Below are 27,459 nucleotides of genomic sequence, written 5' to 3' on the forward strand. Positions count from 1 at the left end.
TAAACATTAAAAAAAATAAAAAATAAAAATAAAAAATAAAACCTTTACCTATTTTTATTTGTTTTTATTTAAGTTTATTTATTTATTTTGAGAGAGACAGACAGCGTGAGATGAACTGTGAGATCATGGCCAGAGCTGAAACCAAGAGTCGGACGCTTAACTGACTGAACCATCCAGGCTCCCCTAGATCCTTTACCCATTTTTAAATTGGATATATTTATTATTGAGTTGTGAGAGGGTTTTTTTTTTTTTTAATGTTTATTTATCTTGAGAGAGAGAGAGAGAGAGTAGACAGTGAGCAGAGGAGGAAGGGCAGAGAAAGAGGGAGACAGAATTCCAAGTAGGCTCCACACTGTCAGCACAGAGCCTGATGCAGGGCTCAAACTCACAAACTGTGGGATCATGACTTGAGCCAATATCAGGAGTTGGATGCTTAGCCAACTGAGATACCCAGGCACCCCAATATTCTTTGTATAGTCTGAAAACAGGTCACTTATCATATATATGATTTGCAGAAGTTCTGTCTCATTTTGTGTGTTGTCTTTTTACTTTCTTGATGATGTCCTTTGAAGCACAAAATTTTCAAATTTTGTTTAAGTCTGGTTTATCTATTTTTGTTGTTGTCGCTTGTATTTTGGTTTCATACCTAAGAAACCATTGCCTAATCCAGTGTTGTGAAGATTTATGCCTGTGTTTTCTTCTAAGAGTTTTATAGTTTTAACTCTTACATTTAGGTCTTTGATCCATTTTAGGTTAATTTTTTAGTATATGGTGTGAGGTAGGGATCCAGATTCATTGTTTTGCATGTGGATATATCCAGTTGTTTCAAACACCATTTGTTGAAAAGACTTTTCTTTTCCTATTGATTGTCTTGGCATTTTTGTCAAAAATCAGTTGGCCATAAATGTGAGGGTTTATTTCTAGACTTTTTGTTCTGCTTCCTTGATCTTATGTCTGTCCTTATGCCACTACCCCATTGATTTGATTACTGTAGTTTTGTAGTAAGTTTTGAAATTGGGATGTGTGAGTTTTCCAACTTTGTTCTTTTTCAAGATTGTTTTGGATACTCTGGGTCTCTTGAATTTCTATAGGAATTTTAACTTGTTGCAAAGAAGTCAGCTGGGATTTTGAGAGAGTGCATTGAATCTGTAGATTAGTTGGGGGAGTATTCCCATCTTAATAATATTAAGATGATAGCTGAATGTACTATGTCTTTCTATTTACTTAGGTCTTTAATTTCTTTCAATAATATTTTGTAGTTTTTGAAATACAAGTTTTACATTTTGTTAATTCTTAAATATTTTATTTTTTGATGTTACAAATGTTATTGTTTTCCCTTTTTTTTAGTTTGTTTATTTAGTAATTTCTATGCCCCAATGTGGGGCTTGAACTCATGACCCCAACGTTAAGAGTTGTGTGCTCCTCTGTCTGAGCCAGCCAGGCGCCCCAATGTTATTGTCTTCTTAATTTCATTTTAATTTTCATTTGCTCATTAGTCTTTATTTTTTTTTTCCAAGTTTTCATTTAAATTCCAATAAACATACAGTGTAATATTAGTTTCAGGTGTAGAATTTAGTAATTCATTACGTAAATACAACACCTGGTGCTTATCACAAGTGCCCTTCTTAATACCCATCACCTGTGTAACCCATTCCTGCCCCGCCCCCTCCCCTCCGGCAACCCTCAGTTTGTTCTCTATAGTTAAGAGTGTTTCTTGGCTTGCCCCTCTCTTTTTTAACCCATGTTAACTTGTTTTGTTTCTAAAGCTCATTTGGTACTTTAGAGAAATACAGTTGACCTTTGAATAATGGGGCTTGGGTGTCAAACCTCTGTGCATTTGAAAATCTCTGTATAACTTTGACTTCCCCAAAACTTAACTACTATTAGCCTACTGTTGACCAGAAGCCTTACTGATGAGATAAAATCAATTAACTCATATTTTTATGCTATATGTCTTATATACTGTATTCTACAATAAGGTAAGGTAAGCTAGAGAAAAGAAAATATTAAGAAAATCATAAGGAGGAGAACAAAGGTACAAAGGTAGTACCAAAGAAAAACTTCTGCCTCCAAGCTATCCTGTGGTATAGTAGACTTCTCTATCCTCGAGGCATATTATTTTTGAAAAAATGGCCATTTATATCTAGAAACTGTTTCCCATCTAGATAAAATTCTAAAGAACAGTTAGCTCTGTTCTTTACATTTTTTATTTTAATCTGAAGGAAGAGAAGGAGAGCAAAACTGGCTCTTACAGTCTGGGTATTTTTCTTTGTGGCCTGACAGAGATATTTGTCTGGCTTACTTTGTAAGGCCTGTTCAGTCTCCCTCTATAATAGAAGTTAAATTAACTGCAGTTGATTGATTGAGGAGGAAAATTGTCTTGCCTTTAACCTCTAGATGGCAGCATGAGTCTTACTGTACTACCAGCTTTAACTCTACTCCCATTTCTTGAGCTGGGTTTCTGATTTAGGTAAAAAATTCTTGTGACTTTACCAGACTATTTGCGTAACTTTTGTTGATGCCTTGCTTGATTTTTTTAGCTTCTTGTTTTTCCTTTTCATCTCCCTATTTTTTGAATCCCTTTTTAAAGCAACATATTTCTGATGCTCAGAGTCCTTTAGATTCTCTATCGTCAGAAAGAATATTTTGTTTTTGATTAAGGAGATTGGTAGAAAAAAGTTCTAAAAATGTGGTAGTTTAATTCAGTAGCTTTTGTATCTGGACATAGTTCCCTCAGAATAGGCTCAGTTGTCTCATCTCAGCTTCTCTTGTTCTATCCTTTGAACTTGCAGGTTGCTGTGTGATATTAGACAATGTCTTATTAAGTTAAGGTGGGAATATTGGCTAAAATTCAGGAAATGAACTTGGACTCTTTAGTTGTTTTTCAAGAAGAATTTAATTGTTTTAAGAAAACTTTCAAATATTTAGCCATTTTGAGTGATAAGATAATCTCAAAAGAATGGAGTATTTGGCGACTCTGAGTGCCAACTTCGTGCAAGGCTCTGTAGGGGATGTGAAGTTAAATAAGACATAATTACTGCCCTTGTACAGATTAAAATCTAGTAGGAAAAGGAGATAAGACAATTAAGTAAATGATTGTTAATAGAAGGTAGAGGAGATAAGCTCCGTTAAGAGTACAAAGACCTATGGGCTGGGGGAGAAGAGGGCAATTATATTAGATTGTTACAGGAATGACATATTTCATTTTGTATGTTAACATGGATTGGTTAGTAAGGATTGTCTAGGGCCATAGAATTGAGGATTTTGAGAAGGAGCCTGGAGTCAGAGAGACAACTTAGTGTTGTCTGCTGTGGACAAGGGGAAGGGGTGTAGTAGTATTTGCTGTTTCTGGAGCATTGAAAATAGACCTTAAAGAACACATAGGAGCTTGTTAGGTGGGAGTGAGAAGGGGCCATATTCCAGGTGGAGTGAATATTCAGAGCGAAACAGTTTGAGAAGCAGCTGTGCTCAGGGGATGGTGGGAGTGATCTAATCTGTTTTTTAAGAAGCCCAGGTTACATCAAGGTCCATAAGAACTAAAACAAGGAGGGAGATAGGGGCTGGATTGAGGCGGACCTTGAATTCTAGGGGATGAGGAGTTAGGCTTATAGGTAATGGGAACATGTGAAAAGTTCTTTAAAAGGTATTTTAATGGCTATAACATTAACTGTGTGTTCATTATAGATGGTTTATAGAGACACTTAGCTAAAAGAGACTTTACCATAAATCTGTTACTGTAAAGATAAAAAAGAAAGTAAGAATTACAGCCTCACCACTATGCAGTAACCACTTTTAACATTTTGATGTGTTTTTTTGCCCCACTCTTTTCTCTTTGTGTGTGGATGTCGTGTATATGTTTCTGCTTGTGCCCATACATATACACAGACTTGCTTTTTAACATAACTGAGACTATAGTATATGTATATAATTTTAGCCTAATTATATGTATATAATTAGTGCATTTTAAAAAATTTATTCTATCTTAAGCATTTTTCTGGGTCATTAAAAATTCTTCACTGAAGATCTCTGAGTAGGGAGTTCACTTGGTTAGGAGGCACTGGTGCACAGGATGGAATGGAATGGAATGGTAGAGACAGGAGGCTGGAAACTACTGTGGGAGTTCTGCAAGAAGACTTGAGGGCTTGAATGAATTGTGGCAGTGAGAATGGTGAGAATGCAGAGAAGTACACTGGCAGGAGATGTTTCAGCTGTATCATTTCCAGCACTAGGTAACTGGATGGATGGACCTGAGGGGGTAAGCTGAAGTTAGAGCCTACTGTGATGCTTTGAGCCTGACTAATTACAGGGACTTCAGAAGAAGGAGAAAGATCCAGCTAAAGAAAAACATCACCTAACTCTTCTACAGGTCCCTTAGGAAGCAGGTACCTTAATCTTTTTTTAGATATAAGTAACATCCATTTGTATAGGTGGCTGTTTTTAGTAGAGTGACAGCAGTGCTCTTATCTAATGTTTGGGCAACAAGTACTGTTTTGAATAGATATTTTTATCTCAGGGAAATCAACACGTGAAACAGGGTTCTGAATCCATAACTTCAGAAATGGATTTGTGGATTTCCTCTACAGTACTCATTGGCAGGTGATCGGCCTCTGTGTTGAATAAATTACTTGTGTATACTTTTCTTCCACAGTAGTGCTGTTTTACTCACTTAGCTTGCCTGTAGTTATTCAGGAAATTGGTATGGCTTTATATATAGTTGAGGTCCAAATCTTTGGATTCTGGAAATAAATTTCAGAAGTTTAAATTTGAAATAACATGGTGACTGCACTTACCGTGGTGAGCATAGTATAGACTTGTCAAATCACTGTGATGTACACCTGAAACTGATATAACATTATATGTCAACTATACTTCAAAAATAAAGAACTATGTTTAAAATAACAGTAATCGGCCCCAAATAGTTGATGTTGATACATCTATTAATTACAGCTATATTTGGATTATATCAGCAACAGGGTCAGTTCCTCCCAGAAGTGAAGACAGCATTTTATATGTAACTGGAAGTTTGTGGGATCTCTGACAGAGAGGGAAATACACTGCCAAATTGTCTTCTAGAAAGGCACTTCCTACCCATACATCCTTGTGAACACCACATATTTTAATTTTTAAAGTCACTGCTAATTTGGAATTTGGTAGGCAAAATATTAATGTCTTGTTTTAATGTTTATGTCTTCACTTGTAAAGATGAACTTTTTTTTTTAATGTTTCTTAATTATATCTGTTGAAAGGGAAATTCAAGAAGGTATAAATTTAAATTATTTTAACCTGAAAAATAAAGCCAGGGAACTTGATTCAAAAGCACCTTAAAGACAGTGCTGTAATCCACATTTCTCAAATACCAAATGAAATTCATCTTTGTTTTCTTTGTTTTGGGCACTGCCCTGCTATTCACCATTGTCATTAGCATGGCATCCTATTTAGGTAGTAATACAGTATAAAATCTAGAAATCCCACTTTGAAGGGATCAAGGTTATTCCTCATAATTAGAAATTGTCAGTTTAGCCTTAAGTATTTTGTTTTTAAAAATGTATTATGATAATGGGAAATAAAACATGCCATTATTTCTCATTCTTCCCTTGGTTAACAAATTAGGATACACAAAGCCTCAAATTGCCTTTAAGGTTTATAAGCATTCATATATTTTATCCATTAGTCAAGTTATTTTATAAACCCAACATTGCCTCTGAAATGGCTTTACACACAAAGAGGATTTTACCATAAAATGCTTGTGGTATTTTATTCTCTTCAGATTTGGGGGGAGGGAGAGGGAGGCAAGGATAGAGGAAAGAAAGCAGGGCATACATTAATTTGGATGGGATTGGTTTTAAAGTAGCATTCTGTATAATTCTACTACCTACAAAATGTATGGTAGGGAAGATATACATAGTGAAACAATTTAAAGTTCAACATTAAGGGAATAACCAAGTGAATTATAGTACATCTACACAGTATAAGACAGTGTAGCTGTTAAAAATGTTGAAGTATTTAAGAGAATTTAAGTACAGAAAATTGCTCATTATATGTAAGGATAATTGTGCGTGAAAAAATGATAATACAAAACACAAAATCAAGTTGTTTTTTTAAAATTCTTTTTTGCTTTTTGTTTTGTTTTATTTTGTTTTAAGAACATGGATGTAGACAGATGATGGGAAGGAAATATACCAATATCTTCTCTGTGTTGTTTGTTTTTCTGTCCCAGAGGAAGAGACATTTATTCTGTCCCATAAGCACCAGAAATACACCAAAAATGTTTTAATGGCTATCTCGAGTGACTTTTTTTGTGTTTAAAATTATCTGAATTTTCCTTATTGCCCACAACGAACACTCTTCTGTTTAGAAAAACTTAATTAAAAAAAATTTTTTTTTAATGTTTGTTTATTCTTGAGGGAGGGAGAGAGAGACAGAGTGTGAGTGGGGGAGGGGCAAAGAGAGAGGGAGACACAGAATCTGAAGCAGGCTTCAGGCTCTGAGCTGTCAGCACAGAGCCCAACACAGGGCTCAAACTCACAAGCTGTGAGATCATGCCCTGAGTCAAAGTCAGGTGCTTAACTGACTGAGCCACCCAGGCGCCTTGAAAAACTTTAAAAAATAGAGAAAAATTATTCTATTCTAGAAACAAAATTATAGTTAACTTGAAAGTTACTTGAAATCTCTTGATTTCCTGTGCAGCTAAAAACTTAAACTCTTTTATGGACTGTTTCTAAATAAAAATGACTGGATCCATTAATGACAATTGGTCATTTTAAGTAAGTGACATATAGAAAGGAGAAAGTTGTGATACTTCATTTCCCATCCTTAGCATGTTCTTCCGAAAGTAGAAATTTGGGAATAAATAGAGTAGTAACTTGCTGGGTCAAGGGCAAGAGATGACCTAATTGGCAAAGAGGCATCTTTTCATAAGCAAACATTGGCCAACATTTTGTCCACCTGTATGCTTTCAGCCCTTCTTTCTTGTAGTTAGAGAACTATATTTCTTAGTATTAACTACTCAGTAGGAACAAAGACCTGTTTGAGTGTATGTCAGTCTTAAATGAAATTGCAGCTCTTTGGTTGGGAAGTAAAATCAGACCTCAGATTCAGGATATGAAAATATTCCAGGTGCGCCTGGGTGGCTCAGTTGGTTGAGCGTCCGACTTCAGCTCAGGTCATGATCTCACATCACAGCTTGTGAGTTCGAGCCCTGCATTGGGCTCTGTGCTGACAGCTCGGAGCTTGGAGCCTGCTTTGGATTCTGTGTCTCCCTCTTTCTCTGCCCCTAACCCACTTGCATTCTGTCTCTGTCTCTCTCAAAAATAAATAAACATTAAAAAAAAAACTAAAAAAAAAATTCCACTGTGACAATTTTTGTTCTTTAATAAACTTTTACTTAAAATTAAAAAAAAAATTATAATGTTTATCTTTGAGAAAGAGAGACAGAGTGTGAGTGGGGGAGGGGCAGAGAGAGACAGAGACACAGAATCTGAAGCAGGCTCCAGGCTCTGAGCTGTCAGCAGAGCCTGACTCAGGGCTCGAACCCACGAACCATGAGATCATGACCTGAGCCAAAGTCAGATGCTTAACCGACTGAGCCACTCAGGCACCCCTAAAAAATTTTCTTTAAGTTTATTTATTTATTTTTGAGAGAGAGAGAGAGAGAGAGCATGAGCACTAGTGGGGTGGGGCAGAAAGAAAGGGAGAGAAAATCCCAAGCAGGCTCTGAGCTGTCAGCACAGAGCCTGATGTGGGGCTCAGACTCACGAACTGCGAGATCATGACCTAATCCAATATCAAGAGTCAGACACTTAACCAACTGAGCCAACTAGGTTCCCCTAATAAACTTTTTAAAATGGAAGTATAATATACATACAGAAAAGTACATAAATTATAATTTACTGCTTAACGAATGTTCATAAAATTAGTATTTCCATGTAGCCACAACCCAGAACAGATGAAGAAATGGAATTTCTCCGGGGCACCTGGGTGGCTCTGTTGGTTGAGCTTCTGACTCTTGATTTCAGCTCAGGTCATGATCTCTCAGTTCATACGTTCCAGCCCCATATTGGGCTCTGCATCCCGCTTGGAATTCTCTCTCCCTCTCTCTCTGCCTCTCCCCTGCTCCCTCTCATTCTTTCTCAAAATAAATGACTAAACTTAAAAAAAAGAGAGAGAAATGGAGTCTTTCTACTATGTAAAGCCTTCATTCCTGTTCCAGTGACTACCTGCCCCTTTCCCAAAGGCAAGCACTATTACATAATATCGTGAAAGAATTTTGTTTGTTTTTGAACTGTATGTAACTGAAATTACAAGTTACATACTCTTTTGTGTCTGGCCTCTTTTATTTATTTTCATTACTGTGTAGTATACCACTGCAAGGATACAACACAATGTTTTCAAGCTGCTGACCATAAACATTTGGAGTGCTTCCAGCTTTTGGTAATTATAAATAAATACTCTGAGCATTCATGGTGTATGCCCCTTTTTGGTATATGCATTTTTGTTGTATATATAACTAGGAGTAGAATTGCTGGGTTATGGGTATAGATATGTTTAGATTTAATAGATACTACTTCCAAACAGTTTTCCAAGTTTACAAGCCCATTGGCAATTTCAGATGCTCCAAATCCTTATTAACAGGCATATTCTCAAGCCTTTTAAATTCTAACCATTCTAATAGGTAGAATGGCATCTCACTGGATCTTTAATTTGCATTTCCCTAATGATCAGTGAGGTTGAGCACCTTTTCATATGTTCATTGGTCATTTGGATAACCTTTTCAGTGAAGTGTTTCATATCTCTTGTCCATCTTTAAAAATTGGATTGTCAGTCTTTTAAAAATTGATTTGCAAGTATTGCTAACATATCCCAGATATGCATTCTTGTCAGTTACGTAAATTACAAATATTCCTCTCTGAGCAAAAGCATAAGAGACTCTTAAAAACTGAGAACAAGCTGAGGGTTGATGGGGGGGTGGGAGGGAGGGGAGGGTGGGTGATGGGTATTGAGGAGGGCACCTTTTGGGATGAGCACTGGGTGTTGTATGGAAACCAATTTGACAATAAACTTCATATATTGAAAAAAAATAAAAATAATGTTGACTTTAAAAAAAAAGAAAAAGAAAAAATATTCTTTTCTATGGCTTGCCTTTTGATTTTCTTTTTTTTTTTTAATATTTATTTTATTTTTGGGGCGAGCGCAAGTGGGGGAGGGGCAGAAAGAGGGGGACAGAGCATCTGAAGCAGGCTCTGCGCTGACAGGCTGACAGCAGTGAGCCCGACGTGAGGCTCAAACACACAAACCGTGAGATCATGACCTGAGCTGAAGTCGGACACTCCACTGACTGAGCCACCCAGGTGCCCCTGCCTTTTGATTTTCTTTTTTTTTTTTTTTTTTTTTTACTTTTTTTTTAAATTTTATTTTTTATTTTTTAAAATTTACATCAAAATTAGTTAGCATATAGTGCAACAGTGATTTCAGGAGTAGATTCCTTAGTGCCCCTTACCCATTTATCCTATCCCCCCTCCCACGACCTCTCCCGTAATCCTCAGTTTGTTCTCCATATTTTTGAGTCTCTTCTGTTTTGTCCCCCGCCCTGTTTTTATATTGTTTTTGTGTCCCTTCCCTTATGTTCATCTGTTTTGTCTCTTAAATATGTGTGAAGTCATATGATTTTTGTCTTTCTCTGACTAATTTCACTTAGCATAATACCCTCCAGTTCCATTCACATAGTTGCAAATGGCAAGATTTCATTCTTTTTGATTGTCGAGTAATACTTCATTGTATATATATATACCACATCTTCTTTATCCATTCATTCATCGATGGACATTTGGACTCTTTCCATACTTTGGGTATTGTTGATTGTGCTGCTATAAACATGGGGGTTGCCTTTTGATTTTCTTCATGGTATATTTTAATGAACTGAAGTTTGTTTTTTTCCTCCCAATTTTATATTTTGTCAAGTTTCAAATCTCTTTAAAGTATTTCAAGGATAGTACGATACTTACAATACCCTTCACCTATTCACCGTTTAACATTTGCTTTGTTTTTCCACATATAATTTTAAGTTTACTGTTTTATTCTTGAACTGTTTGAGAGCTAGCTGCAGACACTATGACACCTCATAAATACTTCAGTACTATTTTAAAAGAATGAGGATGTTCTCTTATGTATCTGCCATATAATTAACACACTCAAAAAATTTGACATAATACAATATGATTATCTGACATATAATCCATATTCATATTTCTCCAATTTAAACAGAAGTTTTGAATTTTAGTGTAGTTCAGTCCAGCAGTATTTTCCTTTTTTGTTAAGCCGCCCCTGTCATTTTAATTTGGATTGTGATAATGTCAAAGCTGCAGTATCTTAGAAATAAATATTAAATTAATAGTGTGACTTGGGCTGGCTGAATTCTTTTCTTCCCCTACTTCTTCCTCACGAGAATACCAGACTATCATTATTGGTTACATAATGGAAAAAATTCAAATGGACAAAGCGAACGTATGTTTTCTGCAACTCACTGGTTTCCTGATTTGATGTGTAAGTTTTCTGAAAACCTTATTGAGTGGTGCATTTTTAAATGTGTTATCACTTGTCATGTGAAAGTCCTTGGAAAACCACTTCTCTTGAAAAACCAAAGCATTTTTAACTGTTGACTAACTTGAGCACTATATGACAAAAAAACTTGCATAGTGATCGAATAACTGAGTTGATGTGTATAATTATTTTAGAATTGGAAAGGAAAGGATAAGGAAGATTTTAATTTCACGTTAGTAATTAAAACTTGGGTACCACTTAAATATATAAGCAGAAGACATCCTTTTGTATGTGTGTGGAAACCATTATGGGTAGTGATATAAGAAATATAGAGTGAATTCATCATATAAAATGGAAATAGAAGATCTAAGCAATGGAGAATTACTAGAATAGAGAAAAGTTGTTTGGGTGGGATGTGGAAACCATAGGGAATTATACTGGAACCATTGATTTCAGTTGGATAATGAATGACTTAGATGAGTGCTGTGCTTATAGACCTTCCAGTTTGACCCTGAATGGGCAATCTACCCTGTGCAGTGGATTATATTTAGAAACAGTAGAGTCTACTAGATAGGTTTCTTCTGAGAAATAGTTTTAAACATTAAAAAAAAAAAAATAACTTCATGGGGATTGGAACTACATCGTGGGAAAATGAATCTTTGTCTCATTCCCCAGTCATCTAGAAAGAAAAGCCAACATGACGAGGGAACTGCATTGCTGTGAAGATGCCTGAGGAAAAAGAGCTTGTCTGGGCATCTTTGTTGTGAAGGTTTAGGTTATCACTGAAGCACTATACACAATCTTTAGTGGCTCACTGTCCAGCATAGTTTTTCTTTTTCAGTTCTTAGGCCTTTTGTAGAAATGAATATATTGTAACTAAAGTAAAACATGTGAGCAATGACTTTAAGTCCCTGTTTCATGGTTCCAAACATGTACCCTGGGAAATTAGTATAATCATTGGCATCACTGTGGATTTTTTGTGAGGTTTGTTTTTAAGAAGTTCTTAAGTCAGATCCAAGGAATTATATCTGTATTTGATAGGTTGAAAAGTATAAGTTTGGTTTAAAGAAAGCTTTGGGAGAGTATACTGTCTTATTGTAGTGAACAACTTGTAGGAATTGCTTTTTCAAAATATAGCTTAAGAAGGGCCTCTATTTAAGGAAACTAAGGCTAGTAGAAAAAAATGACGGCCTGAGAATAATATAAGGGAAAGAACATTAACTTGGAAATAAGTAGGTAGGAGCCAGATGATAAATAGCTAACAGGTGAGAGCAATATAGTGATTAAGAGCTTGGGTTCTGGGGGTCATACAGATTTATTATGGACCTCAGTCTACCACTTAGGCAAGTTACTTAACTTTCTAAGCCCTAGTTTCTTCATTTGTAGAATGGAGATAATAACCTTAGAACAGTGGTTCTGAAACTTCTTGGAGTCAGGACTTTTTTTTTTAAGTTTATTTTTTTATTTTGAGAGAGAGACAGCTCAAGTGGGGAGGGGCAGAGAGAGGGGGAGACAGAGAATCCCAAGCAGGCTCTGTGCTGCTAATGCAGAGCCCCACACAGAGCTTGAACTCATGAAACCACAAGATCATGACCTGAGCCAAAACCAAGAGTCTGATGCTTAACCAACTTAGCCACCCAGATGCCCCATGGACTTCTTTAAACTCTTAAAAATTCATGGTGACCCCAAAGAGCTCTTGTGTGGGGGGGTTAGGTCTATATTTACTGTTGCAGAAATTAAAACTGAGAAAATTTAAAAGTATTTATTAATGGGAGTGCCTGGGTGGCTCAGTCAGTTGAGCATCGAGCTCTTGATTTTGGCTCCGGTCATGATCCCAGGGTTGTGGGGTTGAGCCCCATATTGGGTTCTGCACTGAGTGTGGAGCCTGCTTAAGATTGTCCTCCCCCTCCCCCTCTGCCCTTCTCCCCCTTTGTGCTCTCTCTCTTAAAAATTGTATGTTTTAATTTTTAATATTTTTTACCATTTATTTATTTTTGAGAGACAGAGAAAGACAGAGCATGAGTAGGGGAGGGGCAGAGAGAGGGAGACACAGAATCTGAAGCAGACTCCAGGCTGTCAACAAAGAGCCTGATGCAGGGCTCAGACCCATAAACAGTGAGATTATGACCTGAGCCAACTTAGTTGGCACTCAACCAACTAAGTCACCTAGGTGCCTCTAAAAAATTTTTTTTTAATTAATGAATTTTAAAATAGGAATAAATCCATTACATATTCACATAAATAACATTTTTATGAAGAATAACTATTTTCCAAACAAAAAATATTGAGAACAGTGTGGCATTTTTGTATTTTTTCCAATTTCTTTACTGTCAGCTTGATGAAAGCTTGAAAAAAGATTTTCATATCTGCTTCTGCTTTCATATGTTGGGTAAGCTCTAGAAAACTTCATTGGTCACTTGTGAGAGAATGAGTGAAAAAGGCATCTTAGTATTGTACATATAGGTTTGGATTCATGGACTCCCTGAAAGATGCTTAGCGATCCCTAGGATCCTTAGGAGTTTCCTGACTACACTTTCAGGGCTTTTACCTCAGAGTGTTGTTTTTATGATTTGACACAATATTGTTTATAAAAACTTTAGCGTAGTGTTGGCACTTAAAAAGTGCTTAAAAACTATTAATTGTTATCGTTATGGGAGCATATGGGAAATTTTGTGTGATCATATTTACATTCTTAAAAATATCTCTTTGCCAACACGGTAGAAGATGGATTGGTAATAAAAGGAATAAGGTAGAGACAGAGAAACAAGTTAGGTTTCTTTAATAAGCCAGACTAAAATGGTAAGCCCTTGAACTAAGATAGTGGAAATGAAAAATGAAGGATAGCTCCTAGAAATCTGAGTTAGTAGAATGGAAAGTCTTAGTGATTGATTGGTTATATTGGGGTCAGGGAATTCTGGTCAGTAAGAATGAGGAGTCAAGAATGACTCTTGGTGTACACCTTAAATTTGCACACTGATATTGTCAGATATATTTCAGTTTTTAAGAAAAATGACTCAGGTTTCTGGCTTGGATAAATATAGGAAGAAGATCACCTTTGAGAAGAAAGATGGGAGAGTTCAGTTGTTTAAGGGTATGTATAGTCAATTTAGGAGGACATATGCAGGAGATAGTTAAATATGTGGATCTAGTGCTCAGGAAATAGAGTTTTGAATATCATAAGCTTTTAAATTCTAGTTAAAGCCATTAGTGAGAAGATCACCCAGGAGGGATATGTGATGTTAGGACTCTGGTGTGGTAGGCAGACTGAGATGGTCTCTCTGATCCCTGCCGCTTGTATTTATGCCCTTGCATGATCTTACTCTTTTGACTGTGGGCTGGATCCACTGACAGCAAAAATGGTGGAATGCTGCTTCTGTGATTAAATTACAAAAAGGCCGTAACTTCTGTCTTGTTGTCCCTCATTCCCCTTTTAAAGAAGCAAGATGCCATGTTGTGAGTATGGAGAGAAAAACTGGCTTGGGAATTGTAAGAGCCTGGACATTGGAAACAGACTTGTTCTAATACTTACTAAAACTTGACAAGTTATCTCTCTAACCTCATTTTCCTTGTATTTAAAATGGAGTTAATTATAATATCTTATTAGGTTGTTGAGAGGATTAGATTGGATGATGATTATAAAATGCCCAGTATGAATCTTCATGACCTTGGATCTGGTTACAGATTCTTACATATGACACCAAAAATGCAAGCAACAAAGTAAAAAATAGATAAATTGGACTTCATTAAAGTTAAAGACATTTGTGCATCAAAGGACATTATCAAGAAAGTGAAATGACAACCCACAGAATGGGAGAAAAGTTTTGTAAATTATATATCTGATAAGAGGCTAGTATCTACAATATATAAAGAACTTTTACAACTCAACAACAAAAAGACAATCCAATTAAAAGATAGGCAAAGGACTTGAATGGACATTTCTCCAAAGAAGATACACAAATGGTCAATAAGCACATAAAAAGATGAACATCATTAGTCATTAGGGAAATGCAAATCATGGCCATAGTGGGATATCATTTCACACCCACTAAGATGGCTATAATAAAAATAGTTAAAAAAAAATTTTTTTTTTTACATTTATTTACTTTTGAGAGACAGAGAGAGACAGAGCACAGCAGGGGAGGGGCGGAGAGAAAAGGAGACAAAGAATCTGTGAGCAGCCAGTTGATGCAGGCTCCAGGTTCCGAGCTGACAGTACAGAGCCCGACGCCGGGCCCGAATCCACAAACCATGAGATCATGACCTGAGCCAAAGTCGGACGCTCAACCGACTGAGCCATCCAGTCGCCCCAAAAATAGTTTTCTTAAAAACAGAAAATAACAAGTGCTGGCAAGGATATGGTGAAATTAGAACCCTCATACATTGCTGGTGGAAATGTAAAATGATGTGGCCACTGTGGAAAGTTGGTGGTTCCCTAAAGGTTAAACATAGAATTAGTGACCTAGCAATTCCACTATTAGATACATACCCAGTAGAATTGAAGACAAGACCTCAAATACTTGTACCTGTATGTTCGTATCAGTACTATTCATGTTAGCTGAAAGGTGGAAACAAGCCAAATGTCTGTTAACAGATGAGTGGATAAGAAGCACAATATAGTATATATACACAAGGGAATATTATTCAGCCATAAAAGTGAAGTACTGATACATAGTACAACGTGGATGAATTTCAAAAACATTGTACTAACCAGGAAGCCAGACACAAAAAGATCACATATTGTATGATTCCATTTATAGGAGACATCCTGGGTAGATAAACCCATAGAGACAGAGCAGATTGGTGGTTGCCATTCAGGAGAAAGGACAGGAGATGAGGGGGAAATGGGGAGTGATTGCTTAATGGATACAAGATTTTCTTTTGGAGTGATGAAGATGTTTTAGAATTTGATATAGGTGGAGGTTACACAATATTGTGAATATACTAAATGCCATTGAAATGTACACTTAAAAATTTCACGTTAAAGCAGTTTTAGCTCCAGGGGTAGTTGGGTGGCTAAGTTGGTTCAGCATCCAACTTTTTTTTTTTTAATATAATATGTTGTCAAATTGGCTAACATACAGTATGTGCAGTGTGCTCTTGGTTTTGGGGGTAGATTCCTGTGATTCATCGCTTGTATACAACAACACCCAGTGCTCATCCCAGCAAGTGCCCTCCTCAATGCCCATCATCCATTTTCCCCTCTGCTCCTGTCCCCGCCCCCCCCCCCATCAACCTTCAGTTTGTTCTCTGTATTTAAGAGTCTCTTATGGGGCACCTGGGTGGCGCAGTCGGTTAAGTGTCCGACTTCAGCCAGGTCACGATCTTGCGGTCCGTGAGTTCGAGCCCCGCGTCGGGCTCTGGGCTGATGGCTCAGAGCCTGGAGCCTGTTTCCGATTCTGTGTCTCCCTCTCTCTCTGCCCCTCCCCCGTTCATGCTCTGTCTCTCTGTCCCAAAAATAAATAAACATTGAAAAAAAAAAATTAAAAAAATAAAAAAATTAAAAAAAAAAAGAGTCTCTTATGGTAAAGCATCCAACTTTTGATGTCCACTCAGGTCATGCTCTTATAGTTCAGTTCATGAGATCAAGCCCTGCATTGGGCTCTACTCTGTCAGCAGTGAGAATCCCTGCTTGGGATTCTCTCTCTCCCTCTCTCTCTGCTCCTCTCTCCTGCTCTCATTCTTTCTCTCTCTCTCTCTCTCTCTCAAAATAAATAAATAAATAAACATTAAAAAAAAGTTTTAGCTCAGTAAGAAAAATGTATAGAATAGTGTTTGATACCTAGTAAGCTATCAATAAATTTTAGATTTTATTACTACTTAGTGTTACCTTTATCATTAATTTAGCTGTGTGACCTTGGGTATCAGTTTTCTCAGTTGAAAAATGAAGTTGTTGGACTAGAAGACCCCTAAGATTCTTCCAGCATTACAATAAAATTCTGTTATTTTAAGACATAGTATTTAATTTGTTGTGTAAGGAAAACTGACTCTTAACTCTTCCTGGGTTGCTTCTTTACGCTCACATTACTGTCACTCACAGCACTTCTGACACCATATGTGGGGTTTTTTTTCCCCCACACCAAGTAATTCTGACACCAGCTGGGTGTCCTACAATTTAACTCAATTCTGACTCCCTAGAGATACTGTCTGATCCTTCAGGGTAAGGGCTTAGTCCCACAAGAGTACCTTCCCTCCCGCTTCAGTACCAGTCACGATTCCAGGTTGTCACTTGTGCTTGTGACCGATCATCGACTATAAATTAGATGTTCCCACGAATTCCTTCTTGGGTTTGATTAATTTGCTGGAGTACCTCACAGAACTCAGGAAAACAGTTTACATACTGTTTACCAGTTTACAATAGAAAGGTATGATAAAGCGTACAGATGTACATCCAGCTGGAAGAGATACATAGGGCAAGATGGGTGGGAAGGGCACAGAGCTTCCATGCCCTCTCCAGACAAACCACTCTCCCCACACCTCCACATGTTCACCAACCCAGAAGCTCCCCAAACCCTGTACTTTGGGGATTTTTGTGGAAATGTTAATCACATTTAATCACATTCCATTTCCAGCCCTCTCCATCTCTGGACAGGATAGTGGTATGAATGAAAATCCCAAGATTCTAATCATGGCTTGACCTTATGAGCAGCCCCCATACAGGAACCCACCAAGAGTCACCTCATTACAAAAAAACACTGCTATCACCCAGGAAGTGCCTAAGAATTTAGCAACTCTGTGTCAGGAGTTAGGGTCAAAGATTAAATATTAGAACAAAAGATGCTCCTAGGGTTCGTACCACTTAGGAAATCACAAGAGTTTTAGGAGCCCTGTGCCAGGAAGCAGGGGCAGAGAATTTGTTATTATCTCACATTCATACAGCATATATTTATTGTGTACTTTCAGGGTACTGTGCTAGGTACCAAGGACTTAGCAGTAAATAAGACAGAGATGGTTCCTGCTGTCACACAGCTAACATTCTAGTAGAAAAGGCAGTACACAAATAATTGTTTGCTGAAAAATTGTTTTAACTACACTCTGGGGCAGGGGTCAAGTGGGCAGTGATCGTTCTCCTGAGAAAAAGGTAGTTAAGTATGAAGAATGAGTTGGAGTTAATTGAGTGAAGGAAAAGGAGATGAAGGAAATTGAGTGAAGGAAAGGGAAGGAGCATAGTGCCTTTGCAGAACTGAAAGAAGGCTAATATGCCTGGAGTTCAGACAGTGACTGCTGAGAGAGACAAAGGCTGTATCATGTAAGACTTCTCAGGTTGTAGTAAGGATTTTGGATATTATCCTAAGAACACTGGGAAGTCACTGAAGGGCTTAAACAAGCCACATTCAGTTTCTGGCCATGTGGAGAATGGTTTGGAGGGGGGCAGGAGGGGAACTGGGGACACCAAGTAGGATGTCATTGCAGTAGCCAAGACTAATACCTAGAACCAGGGTACAGATAGTGGTCAGGGAGAGAAGTCATTGAATTTGAGAGTAATTTAGGACAAAGTCTTGATTGATTGCCTGTGGGACATGAGAGAGGAAAGAGAGGTGTCAGGGTTGAGTCCCAGATTTCTCCCTTGAGCATGTAAGTCAGTGGCATGTAAGGACCATTGGAAGGCTTTCACTTCAGGCTGAGATGAAATAGCAGGGACTAGATTCACCTTCCTTCCCACCTGAGACAATTTTTTTAAGTGACAAAATTTATGAAACAGTGGTTTTATGACACTGACATCAGGCAACAAAGGACAGTGATCTCTGAAAGGTAAGAAGTAAATGCAGTTGAGCCCCGTGATTGTCCCAACTCACTGCTGTGAGAGTTTCCATGTTGCGGTGCAGGGAGGAGGAATCCGGGCAGAGGTTGGCAGACTCCCTGAGTTGAAGACACAGAGCTAAGAGTCTGGAGAGACCCAAACAGCCGGCGTTCACAGGAGAGGGTTGTAGAAAGGTGAAAGCTGCACAGGAGCTCTGGAGAGCTGCAGAGGGTCCTCCTAGAGTCTTCAGCTGAGTACCAGTCAGTGTGTTCATGCAAGGAAATGACTTGAGGCTGAAGAGAGGACCATCCCAAGGGATTAGGGGCAACAGTGGCTGGCACCACAGGCCAGTACAAGCGCCTACGCCTACCAGCCACACTGACAAAATCTCATGATTCACAGAACTCAGAAGAGTTTTGCCTCAGTAGTAGTGAATACAATTGTCAAAACTTCCCAGACGATACACTTCAAGTATGTGCAGTTCATCATATATGAATTACATCTCACCAAAATTTTTTAAATTTTTAAAAAATGTCTGTTATTTTGGAGAGAGAGAGTCTGAGCATGCGTGAGTGGGAGAGAGGCAGGGAGAGAGGGGGAGAGAGAGAGAGAGAGAGAGAGCGAGAGAGTGAGAGAGAGAGAGAGTGAGAGTATCCCAAGCAAGCTCTGCACTGTCAGCACAGAGCCCAACTCGGGGCTCAGTCTCAAACCATGAGATCGTGACCTGAGCCAAAATCAACAGTTGGAGGCTTAACCAACTAAACCACTCAGGCGCCCCAGTTTCTTATTCTTAAGTATACTGGTTTCTTTGCCTATTGAGGCCATTCTACAACAGATAACCAGCTCAGATCTTATACCCATCATGCAGTGCGCTTTGTTAAATACCACTCTTATGTGCTTTTCCTGGGTTCTGGTAATCTTGAGTGTATTCCTAGTGTCCGCTTAGAATTCCTAAATGCAGCAGTGTTTCTGAGATTTGGAGGATAACCAAGAATAAAATTTGTTTGTATTTACAAAGTGACATTTAAAAAAAAGTAAAGACAGTTTCTGGTCTTAAAGATCTCAGTTTGGGCCATATTTCATTTTTTCTCATTGCCACGTAGTACTCTACACAATGGAGTACTACGTGGCAATGAGAAAAAATGAAATATGGCCCTTTGTAGCAACGTGGATGGAACTGGAGAGTGTGATGCTAAGTGAAATAAGCCATACAGAGAAAGACAGATACCATATGGTTTCACTCTTATGTGGATCCTGAGAAACTTAACAGGAACCCATGGGGGAGGGGAAGGAAAAAAAAAAAAAAAAAGAGGTTAGAGTGGGAGAGAGCCAAAGCATAAGAGACTGTTAAAAACTGAGAACAAACTGAGGGTTGATGGGGGGTGGGAGGGAGGGGAGGGTGGGTGATGGGTATTGAGGAGGGCACCTTTTGGGATGAGCACTGGGTGTTGTATGGAAACCAATTTGTCAATAAATTTCATAAAAAAAAAAAAAAAAAAAGATCTCAGTTTGGGGTTTCTTATGCTTTTCAAAATAATATCAGTGTGGGGAAAACAGCTTCTAAAATGTAAAAGCCCTGCTGGATTTTAAGATAAAAGTGGTTTTACAGCACTGTAGAGAGATTAGAGAAATGGCATGTGTAAAGTGCTTAGCATAGGTGTAAGTGAAGCAAATAAAGTGTAGTGCTTATGATTTAACTATATACATGTTAGATGTCAAAGACTGTAAGAACGAGAGATATCGCTTATCTGACTGAAAATAATTGTTAAAGCCACGGAGTTTGTTTTGTTTTGTTTTTTGGAGTATGTATTTTTAAAAGTTAAATATGAGCTTTATTTTTTGGCCTTATAAAGCAATACATATTCATTATAGAAAATACAAAGAAAGCAAAAATCAGGCAAAATCACAGCATCCCCAGATAGTCACTTTTAACATTCTTCTAAGTAATCTAAACATCTCTAAGAGATATTATACACACATATGTACACACAGACGTATGTGCATATAAATATAAATTTTATATGCATGGCATCATGCTATTGTTCTACAACCTGCTTTTTAAACTTAATTCATTGTGATCATCTTTCAGTGTCCATGAAAACGTAGCAAAATCATTAGTTTTATGAATGTGAAGAATACCATTATGAGATTATTTATCATATATTTTGTTAACTCTCTCTTAGTGGACATTCAGGTTGTTTCCAGTGTTTCACTAAAGTAAATGATGCTGCAGTGAGATCCTTTGCTGGATCAAAGTGAATGGCACATTTACAGTTTTTATACATATTAACAAAGTGACCTTTGTTACTTTGGACACTTGTCCAAATTATATTTCTGAGAGTGGTAAATGAAAGCTCTTGTAGTCCTCTAACTTAGCCAAACCTGGATATTGTTAAACTTTTTAATACTTGCCTGTTTTATAGAGAAATTATGTTTCAGTGTTTTTTACATGCATTTGATTGCTAATAAAGTTGTGTTCACTGGCCAGTTTGTTTTCCTTCTTTCATGAATTTCTTGTTATCATCCTTGTCTACTTTTCTGCTTCTCTTATTTAAAGGTGAGGATGGGGCGCCTGGGTGGCTCAGTCGGTTAAGCGACCGACTTTGGCTCAGGTCATGACCTCACGGTCCGTGGGTTCGAGCCCCGCGTCGGGCTCTGTGCTGACAGCTCAGAGCCTGGAGCCTGCTTCAGATTCTGTGTCTCCCTCTCTCTCTGACCCTCCCCCGTTCATGCTCTGTCTCTCTCTGTCTCAAAAATACATAAACATTAAATAAAAAATAAAAAAAAAATGAAGGTGAGGAAAGTGAGATCTAAAGAAAGGAAGTAACTTTCCCATGGTCAGCCAGTAATTTAGTGCCAGAATCGGTAATCATAGCATGCTAGAGCTGGAAGGGGATCTTAGACATCATCGAGTCCCAACCCTCTAATGTTATAGATGCAGAAACAGAGGCCTAAAGATGTTAGGTGACTTGACTAAGGACAGCTACCCAGCTCATTAATGACAACCAGGAATCTGAATCATGTCTCATGAAGAGGGAAAGGCAAGTAACATTTCTGAGCCTGCTGTATTTCTTGTGTTTTCTCATTTAATTCTCACTATTATTTTACCATAATTAACCCTTGAACAATGCAGGGGTTGGGGCGCTAACCCCATGTGCAGGCAAAAATGGTTCATAGAACTTTTGACTCCCCCCAAACTTATTTACTAATAGCTAATTATTGACCAAAAGCCTTACCAATAACATAAACAGTTGATTAACACATATTTTGTATATGTATTAAATACTGTAGTCTTACAATAAAATAAGCAGAAAAAAGAAAATGTTATAAAGGAAATCATAACAGAGTGCCTGGGTGGCTCAGTCCAGTTGAGCGTCCGACTTTGGCTCAGGTCATGATTTCATGGCTCATGGGTTCTAGCCCCATGTTGGGCTCTGTGCTGATAGCTCAGAGCCTGGAGCCTGCTTTGGATTCTGTGTCTCATTCTCTCTCTGCCCCTCCGCTGCTCACTCTCTCTCAAAAATAAATAAACGTTGAAAAAAAAGAAAATCATAAGGAAGAGAAAATACATTTATAGTACTGTACTGTATTTATCAAAAATATCCACGTGTAAGTGGACCCATGCAATTCAAACTTGTGTTGTTCAAGGGTCAGCTGCATTCCCATTTGAACAGATAAGGTGACTGAAGTTCAGAGAGCTTCCGTGATTTGCCCACACACCTAGTTATTTGCAAACCTGGACTAGAAATCAAATTTTCTGATGCTTGATCCAGGGGTATCATTGCCTCTTAGAATAGTAATAGTAGATATGTTTCTTGACTTCACTCAAATACCCATTTGATAGTATATGATAATTTGCCTCTTGGGAACTTGTAAATAAAACTCTGCCTGTGTTTAACAGTTCTTATTTGATACTGGACACCAATCAAACACTTAGGAGCTTTAGGAACTCTTCATTATAAGCAAAAACAGATCAGATACCATGTCTTACATCTTATGGGTGAATAGATTTGAGATTCATGAGCTAGATATAACCTAAGTTTTTAATGGTAGAGATGTCTGGATTGAAACTCTCAGTATTTTCTTAGAAGCATTTTTATTCCGTTGAGAGTGAAATCTTAACATATAAAATGAAAATGACATTTGGATTCTCTGAAGTGTAAAATGGACTTGAAATCATCAAGGGGTCAGTAGGAACAAAATCGAAACCATGTCAATTGCATCCTCCATATCTCCAGGAAAAAAAAGTGCCTCTTAACTTTGATTTCTTGACAGGTCTCAGAATTTCAAAGTCATATAGAGCTAATTTGGTTGTAGCTTCATCCTACAAAGAGGTACAGAGATTAGTATTGACTTGTGTATAACTTTGTTGATACTCTTGGTTTGGTTCAGACATGTAGAAGTTAGCTGGTAAAATCTGTGTTCTGCATTTCTGCTTTCCAGAGAGATCTTGTAAATGTTTGGGTTGATGTTTTTTAAACCTGCTGGTTTCATCTAACTATGTTGGGGGAAATGGAAGAATGTAGCATGTGATAGACTCTTCCTTTTTTTCCTTTACAGAGGATTTTGTAGGCTTATAGAATAGGGGAGCTAACCGTTAACTCACATTCTAGTCTTTAATCATGTGGGATCTGTAAGTCTCATTATTTAAGAAATAGACATTATTTCTTTAGTATTTTTCTGATTTACTCTATTGGAATAAGAGTTACACATTAGTTAGCACTTATAGATTCTGGTAAAGTCTAGGGTTTTTGATTTTGCCTTTTTCCCCCCTTTTTGTTTTTTTTCCTCCCCTCCTGGAGCCTTAGTGACTAGAAGAATGTAAAAAATAAAAGTTGAGTGGTTTAAGGCAGTGCTAAAGCTAAAGCACATGTTAGCTCATGCTGAGATGGTTACCTAAGAGTATGGACCTTTAAGCTCAGTCCACTACTGAAAAACAAGTATCACCAGAAGTAATGCTTATTCTAGTATCAAACATAACAGTCCTTTAAAATCTCCTTTGGAATGTTGAAAAGAGATCAAATGAAACCGTCAGAATGGTTATTTATTGAGGAAGAAGAACCCTCCAATTTCATTCACCCGTTGTAGCTCCACTTTCTCATTTTAATGCTCGGTCCACATTGGTGATGGTAAAAGAGGTCCTGTACCTACAGAGATGGCGGTGGGAGAAGGGACATCACCTTTCCATTTACTGCTTGTTGCAATTTGGCCTGTTTACAGACAGAACTGCTTCATGGGTGCTTCTGGTAGAGAGCAAAGGAAAGCAAGGTAGCAGCAAGAAGTCAGCATTTACGCATGACCAGCGAATTGGCTAATTTTTAACATGCAGTTAGTTAAGAAATGATTACAGCCTGAGGAGTCATGACCTCAACTTTTCATCAGCTCCATTGGATTGTGCCTCAGTTTGGAAATGAAGGAGGTATGCGGGAAGTTTTAATTGTACCTGTGTGATTTATCCCTAGTCAGCTCTTTAATTTCTTCTGGCTGTCTGAGGTTTCCGACATGCTGTAAATTTCCCCAACTTTTTCATTATCTGCAATTTCTTTATGACTCGTGAATCGGAGTGGAGAGAGAGTATGGATTTACAGCGGAGATAAACATGTCCATAAAGTCTGTATCTGTGTCAGTAATTGTACTGCTGTCAGTGACTGTCCTGTTTTACAGGCCTCTCTTGGGAAAGGAACAGGCTTCACTACCAGCAGCACTGAAATGCTTGCTTTGATTTGCATTAACTTGCTGGGAGACTAGGTAGGAATGGTGGGATAGGAATTGATACTGGACCTTGGCCTCTTGTTTGTTTAAAGTCAGATGACATTGTGTTGGATAACTGTGTATTGAAAATAGAACATAGACAACCTTTGCTTCCTAAGTGAAATGCAACTTTATTGATACAGATGTGAAAAAATCTCTTCTAAGTTCATGTGCTTTTAAGATGACTTCCCATTTTCTGTCCTTGTTGTTAATGAAACTTCCATCTTTCCATTTATCTTTTATTTGAATTAAAACACAGGATTTCTCTTTCAGAACACTCAGCCCTCAAGAGTGGGGCAGCTAGAGTTTTCATGACGTTCCAGATTTTCCATCTGCCATGCCTTAATTCTCAGCTGGTAATGTCTCTTTGCTGATTGCTTGAAGTAGGGTGCACTCAACCATTTGCCGTGAGAAAGGAAGGCTTAAAACAGAGACAAATTCTTAATATTCCGTCTTTAAGGACGCTTCAGGATTTCTCTAGTGTTTCCTTAGAGCAATTGTGAAAGAAACCAAAGAGAACCCTTTAAAAATAGGTGGAGAAGCAAACACACAGAATTTTCTTCTAGTACATTTGATACTGGAGCACACCCCTCAAGAATCAAAACTGTCCTTGCGTACCCTGAACCCTCTGCAAGGTAGTTTAAAAGAGTAGTAGGTGGCGGTACAGTTCAGCAAAGAGAGGATAAGATGCAGGATAAATCTCAGTCCTTAGTCATCCCACACGTCCAAGAAATGTGGAGAGTTTTCTAGTTGATTTTTCCAAACCTTTAACTTCTCTTCCTTCTTCTGCTTGCATTCTTTTTGCCATCTTTCTACTAGTAGATGGGAGAGGGAAGATTAAAGGAGATGATATGATACAAGATTGTTTGGCTTCTTTCCAGAAGCTGTGGTGAAAAAGTATGGCTAGAGAAAATTATAGCTAAAATGAGATGTGAAATTATCTGTGTTTTTGATTCTCTGTCTCTCCTGTTGCCATAATAGAGTTTCTTCTTACTCAACAAAGGGTCAACTACTTTCTTTGGGTGAGAGAGAGAAGTTGCTGAGGCCCCTTTGGAAGTCAGCCCTTGCCTTTCTTTAGACTAGGAACCCTTTGTCACTCACTCTTTTCTTTCCCATCACACCTAGCAGTGCTCCTCATGGAGTAAGTTACATCGTTAACCTGATTCAAGTTTGGGAAAACTTCTAGTATATGGCTTACTAGGTCTGGTTTAAAAAACATACACAATAACCTGAAAACCAAACAAACAAAGCCACAATTTAACTTGGTGCTGTAGCTTCCAGTTTTGTTTTATGAACTTAAAAAGTTTTCTTTAATGAATGCCATATTGAAAGTGTTCAACATCCATTTTGGTGTAGACCTTTATTTTTCCTTTTGTCTTTTATCCATTTTATACAAGCTGGTTGTCAGCACAAGTTTGGACTAAGTTAAGGACTTTCACCTATATGCCTGCTCCATTAGTCAGAAGGAGATAGCTCTGTAAAAATAAGCTTTTTTTTTTTTAAGTTTGTTTATTTTGAGAGAGGGAAGAAAGAGTGTGTGGGGGAGGGGCAGGACTAGAGGTAGACAGAGGATCCCAAACAGGATCTGTGCTGTCAGCACAGAGCCCGACATGGAGCTCAATCCCATGAACTGTGAGATCGTGACCTGGGGTGAAATCAAGAGTCAGACAGATGCTTAACCAACTGAGCCACCCAGGTACCCCTAGAGTAATAAGCTTTCTGATTGCTCAGATTGAGAGGCTTGTTATCACTAAGACTATTATTGCCTCCTAGAAAATAGTTTTATAGGTGGGGAGAGTATAGTGCACTAGCTTCCTGTGCAAGGGAAGCACTTTTCTTCTGGTTGGAGAGAAAATAGTTCATGGTTGTCTGCTTCTGTTTCTGCTGCTGTCAGCTGTCAAATTCAGTAAAAACACGGGTCTAATTAGCCAACAGTCTCAGTGTTGGAGGATAATAGCATTAACAAAGAAGAGAGCAACACAATAAAAGATTATTTGAATATGAATTTGTGTACCTGCTCTTCACTGAAATGGCTCCACAGTGGGAATTGATAACTTTGTATTAAAGGGTTAATAAACAAAGACACTGTACAATGATTCCAGAACATGTCTCCAGATTGAAAAACGACTGGCATTTCTTCCTCACTGTCCTTAATCAGCTGAGGATGGAATCCAAGAGTAGCCAGGCTTGAAACTAAAGGGAGGGCTGGAGTATTGATCTGTTAACTGCTTGTAGAAGGGATCATTCTTGGGTGAAAATCCTCAAGTGGTAGTTTAGTTTTTAAGATCCCAGACTTCCTTGGCTCCATATAGATTAAAAATAGCTTATTTCAGATTATCAAGTAAAAGAATATGAATGCCACAAATAGGTCAGGGAAGAAGCTCCTCTTCACTAACTTAGGAAGAAATGCCATTAAGTCTTTTCCTCCTGCAGTTCATCTCTGTATGAAAACATTTTAAATACCCCGTAAGCCTCCCCCGACCACATACATGCATACATATATGTGTATGTATGTACATGTACGTGTGTGTGTGTGTGTGTGTGTGTTTAAATTTTTATTTCTCCTTGAACTATTTGGAAGTAAGTTTCAGGTATGAGGCACTTTACCCCTAAACACCTGAGAACACATCTTCTAAGAATAAGGACAGTTTCCTGCATAATACTGCTTACATCCTGTAGCTGCAAAATATCTAATATCCTTTCACGTTCAGAATTCCTCAGTTGTTCCTAAAAATCTTGTGTAGTTTTTTTTTCTTTTTAAACCAAGATCCAGTCAAGATTCAAGCATTGCAAATGTCAGTGCATTCTTGGTAGAACATTTAGTACTAAATTCTACACACCAGCTCTTTTAATAAATATTTACCAGAGGCACCTGAGTGGCTCAGTTGGTTAAGCGTCTGACTTCAGCTCGGGTCATGATCTCACGGTTCGTGGGTTTGAGTCCCGTGTCAGGCTCTGTGCTGACAGCTCTGAGCCTGGAGCCTGCTTGAGATTATGTGTATCCCTCTCTCTCTGCCCCTCCCCCACTCATGCTCTGTCTCTGCCTCTGTCTTTCTCTCTCTCAAAAGTAAATAAACACTAATAATCATAATAAATATTTACCAGTTTTTTCCTATGGTGAACATGTATTTACTCAAATGACTATCATTTTCCTCTAGAATATTGAATTTCAAGCTCCCTCTATAAGGGGGCCAGCTTTATCAAGCTTCTTTAATCTGTTTCTGGTATTCTCCCCTTCTGCTAACCAAATTAGCTATAGAATTGATCTCTCTCCAATAACTACTCCATTCTGCAGTCAGAGTAATGTTTTTGAAACACAATTGACATGTGACTTTATTCCCTTCTTAAAGCCCATCAATGGCTTCCCAATTGCTCTTCAGAAAAAAATAAGAAATCTTTAACTTGGCCTTGTTGCTCTGTGTGATCTGGCCTTT

At 38.0% G+C, this 27,459-nt stretch overlaps 1 protein-coding gene across 1 annotated transcript in view; it reads left to right on the top strand.

Annotated features, from left to right (window-relative positions):
• Positions 1 to 27,459, top strand: part of LIN52 (lin-52 DREAM MuvB core complex component) — a 106,090-nt gene that overhangs the window by 18,425 nt on the left and 60,206 nt on the right. The gene's annotated exons all lie outside the window — the stretch shown is intronic.

Source organism: Lynx canadensis, chromosome B3 (assembly GCF_007474595.2).
Source record: "Lynx canadensis isolate LIC74 chromosome B3, mLynCan4.pri.v2, whole genome shotgun sequence".
Lineage (NCBI taxonomy): Eukaryota > Metazoa > Chordata > Mammalia > Carnivora > Felidae > Lynx > Lynx canadensis.